Source organism: Canis lupus, chromosome 13 (genome assembly GCF_003254725.2).
Source record: "Canis lupus dingo isolate Sandy chromosome 13, ASM325472v2, whole genome shotgun sequence".
Classification (NCBI taxonomy): Eukaryota; Metazoa; Chordata; class Mammalia; order Carnivora; family Canidae; genus Canis; species Canis lupus.
Genome location: NC_064255.1, coordinates 56,869,434 through 56,874,045, shown reverse-complemented (window position 1 = coordinate 56,874,045; position 4,612 = coordinate 56,869,434). Strand labels below are relative to the sequence as shown.

Below are 4,612 nucleotides of genomic sequence, written 5' to 3'. Positions count from 1 at the left end.
CCAGGTTCCTGGGACAGAGCCTAGCATCGGGCTCCCTGCTCAGTGGAAGCCTGCTTCTCCCTCTCCTTCTGCCCCTCTGCTGCTTGTGCTCTCTCTCTCTCGTTCTCACTCTTTCTCTTTCTCTCTCTCTCTCTCTTAAATAAATACAATCTTAAAAAAATTTAAATTATTTTTAAAATGTCTTATAAGCATAAGATAGTAAATGTTAAAAATTATTTTAAACTGACACACCTTTACTATTCTATATAAATGTAATGAACAATTGATCAGATATTCTATCATGTATCCATGGATGAATACTATTTATGGTGAGAGTAATGTGGAGTTGAATTTTTTAATTAAAAAAATAGGTCTGAACATGAAACTATTTTCATAAAGTATATAGATTTGAACAGACTTTTTATAAGCCTAACTAAATTCTTTGAATCTCTTCTGAGTTTTGTGCCAAAAATCTCATGCTGATTTACCATTAAAAAATATTTCATCATCTGTCATCTGATAACTAAATTTGGTTCTCCTTCAGTTCTGTTAAAAAGTATGAATTGGAAACAACCTGAAAAACCATTTGTCTTCTAGTCATTAGTCTTTTATTTTCTCAATTTTAACGCCAAAATCTAGTTTATCCCCTGTATATATACCAGAGAGAGAAAGAGAGAGGGAGGGAGTGTGGGAGGAAGAGAAAGAGAAAGAAAGAGAGAGGTACTGAGAGACAGAATGAGGGAAACAGTGGAGAATTTTACATCCTGGAACAACATACCATAATGAGCCTTAGGATGGGTGAGAAGTGTCCCTTTTTAGTATAAAGCGTAGATAAATGTATTAGAGAGAGGAGATGTAGAAAAGAAACTGCTTCACTCAGAAACCTTATCAGTCTTAGGAAAGAATCCATATGGAAGTGAGGATCAGGAAATTAATTTTCTTAAAACCATCTGTGCTTGTATCTTATAACCCCAGGCTATGTATACCCCAGTTGGAAGACAACTGGTCTAAAGAGGCTGTCTGCAAACTGGAGACAATCCCTTGGAGAATTTGAATATGCAGACTGACACTATTTCCTTCCTTAGTCCCTTTTTGAGGGGGGTCACATGTCACAGATGACATGTGATATGTCCTGTGTAAAGAGTAGAAGTTCTACATCCTAGAATGATTGACAGTGTCACACTTAATCTTATATTTGCCTCAGCATAACTTAATGAAGTTTGCATGTGCACAGCCGAACGGACTTACACACTATATGTTTTGTAGTTTTAATTAATACAATACTTACAAAATGGACAAGTGGACTACAGAGATTTCTGCAAAACAAAGACATATTAAAGATAACATATGATTAATAATCCAAACATCAACAAACATCAGAAGATGGCAGAAATCAAGTTCAATCTTCTGGTAGACCACACTACAAGACAAAAACAGTAATGGTTTAAACTGACATGACAAGCAGACACCAAAAAATTTCTATCATGAGAAGACAATGTGAAGTGTAAGTGTACTTAATGGAATCATTAAAATACGTTTTATCATTGTTCACACCTCTGTATTTTTTGTGGCTTATAATGTACATACTTGCGTTAAGTAGGAAGTATGTGTACATAGTTTATAAATAAATAAATGTATTTTGTAATACTTTTCCAAAAAAATTTTATTTTATTTTATTTTTTTTTTTCCAAAAAAATTTTAATGATGGAATGTGGTATCAAAAAATTGGGGGGACCGTGCTCATTTTGGCAGCACATATACTAAAATCGGAATAATACAGATATTCACATGACCCCTGCACAAGGATGACATGCAAATTTAAGCATTTCATATTAAAAAACAAAAAAATTGGAGAGACCACTTGTCTAGAGAAAACACTAGGATTAACTTTCTTATATGATAAAAAAGAACAAAAGCTTAGAAGCTCCCTATCTGGAAATTTTGTCAGCTATATTTCCTTTCTCTTTTTTTGCACTAAATGACAAATATACAAATGGCAAATAGAGACTTTGGAACAGTCTATTTCCAGTGATGCTTATGACAACATAATTATGCTATTCTATATGTGTAGTGTCAATGATACTATGATTTTCACATAATTTGTATGTAAATAATTAAAGACAATGATTTTTTTGGAACAGTAGCATATAAAGATTGGAAAAAGATATGTAATTAGACTGCAATTTTCTTTTAAGGTGAGTCATTGCCCAGCAACATTCTTACTTAATATAAATTCCAACGGAACTTCCAGAGTATTTGAGTCATGACCTGAATACTGCTTTGTCTGAACCTGGTGTTCCTATCACAGAGAAGCAGAAGTCTTCAAAGGAAAAAAAAAATCAGTCTCTACCAATTTTACAAGTTGGTTATAGCTATAATAATCAATTCCTTCACAGAGACAGAGTTTGCATATAAGATTTTTTTCGTGTGTGTGTCTGTGTCCTTATAGGACCTGCCCTGGGCAGGTGTTCAATTTAGTGATAATATTACCATTAATGCATATTTTTCAGTTTAAGAAACATGGAACAAATATTTTTATTTCACTTCTGCCAAATTATAGAAACGTAATTTCTAGAAGATGCATGACTTGAAAAAAACCCTATGCTTTAATATAATCAATGAGTACCGAAAATGTCTTCCATCTAGTTCCTTATTTCAGATGTAAGAATTGCACTCCACACAAAAAGAATACAAAGAAAGTGCTAAACAACTGAAAGTAAAATTCATACAACTTAGGACACAAAAGCACCTGGAAAAGAACCAGAATGAATAAATGAATTTATCTGCACTACTCTACTTAACAGTTCTCAAGCTAGCACATGTGAACAGACTGGACAATAAGACTGAGGCTGAAACTGACTTTGAAAACAATGAAAAATCCAGGTTTAGAAATGGCTATAGGAAAACATTTTTTAAATCGTGAAAATGGCCTTTTATTAGGCATTGAGCTATTTCAGCCACATGTGCAAACACAATTACAGCGATTTTACCAGTAGTTGTGTGCAAATTTGAATAGTAATTATACACATGTACACGGTTTCATTAGAATTTAATGCTTATCTTTCCAAAATATGATATTAATTAAAATTTAACTGTTTTTAGGTAAGTAAAATAAAATAATGATACTGATTTCAGTTTTCTTAACTAAAATATTGTTTTTTCTTTTTAATTTAAGCTTCTATTTAGAATTGGTACTCAGGATACCGTAAAAATTTTTCATTAAGCAAGGAGGAAGAACATATTCCACTTAAAAAATATAGCCCAACATAAACCCACAGCCAAGTACTAATCTAGATTTAATAGTTGATATCATTGTGACTTTTGTGATTTCCTTAGGGTAATGCTAAAAAGCTTTAAAGCAGTTTGCCTCAAATGGTGTCTCTCCTGAGTCTGCTACTCATCCAAAACATAACCCATTAAAAACTGTTAAGTAAGAAGACAGGAAAAATTAAAGAATAGGAAAAAATGCATTGTGCATTAATTTATAAAATCTGTATTATTTAAATATATTTTGTGTCACCAGATTGAAAATCTGTATGTCCTCTAAATGCAAAGATACTTAAAAATCAGCATTTTAGGGGTGCCTGGATGGGCCAGTTGGTTAAGCATCAACTGTTGGTTTTAGATCAGGCCATGATCTCATGGGTCATGAGATTAAGTTCTGGGATGAGCTCCGTGCTCAGCAAGGACTCTGCTTGAAACTCTCTCCCTCTGCCCCTCCCCCCACTCGCACTTTTCTTTTTCTTTCTTTCTTTCTTTCTTTCTTTCTTTCTTTCTTTCTTTCTTTCTTTCTTCTTCTTTTCTTTCTTTTTTCTTCTTTCTTTCTTTCTTTCTTTCTTTCTTTCTTTCTTTCTTTCTTTCTTTCTTTCTTTTCTTTCTTTTCTTTCTTTCTTCTTTCTTTCTTTTCTTTCTTCTTTTCTTCTTCTTTCTTCTTCTTTCTTTCTCTCTCCCAAATAAATAGATAAATCTTAAAAAAAAAACAACAACAACAGCATTTTATTTTGAACATTTTGCAAGTAAATATACCATGATCTTGGAATTTAAAGATTCTTTTTTTTTTTTAGATTTTTTTATATTATTATTATTCATGAGATACACACACACACAGAAGCAGAGACATAGGCAAAGGGAGAAACAGGCTCCATGCAGGAGCCTGATGTGGGACTCGATCCAGAGATTCCAGGATCAGGCCCTGGGCACTCAACCAGTGAGCCACCCAGCCTCCCCACCACCTTCTTAGATTTTTTGGGGAATTTGAAGAGATTCTTAACGCATTTAAGGATATATGAATAATTTTAACATAGAGTAGTTATCCAAAAATCACAAAGCATGATAATTTGTGAAAAGTTATTAGCGATGAATAAGGGGGCTTAAGACATTTAAAAATCAATTTAACTAATCTTATAAACATGACTTGATTATATACACATTATTATATCTCAGATTATTCTAGACATTGACAGCAAAAATCATTAGTACAGGTTTTCTGCTACTAAAGACTTTATGTAATACAAGAGTCATTATATCACTAACCCTAATAACAAAATGCAAGAGGAGAGAGTTATTTATTCTTTAAGGTTTGGTTTATTGGCAAATACTTGAAAAAGAAGTAGTGTTTGAGAAGATCATTATA

General features: G+C 32.7%; 1 pseudogene; it reads left to right on the top strand.

Moving 5' to 3' along the window:
- Positions 1–1,715: 1,715 nt before the first annotated feature.
- Positions 1,716–1,816, top strand: LOC112652381 (U6 spliceosomal RNA; annotated as a pseudogene).
- The last annotated feature ends 2,796 nt before the right edge of the window (positions 1,817–4,612 follow it).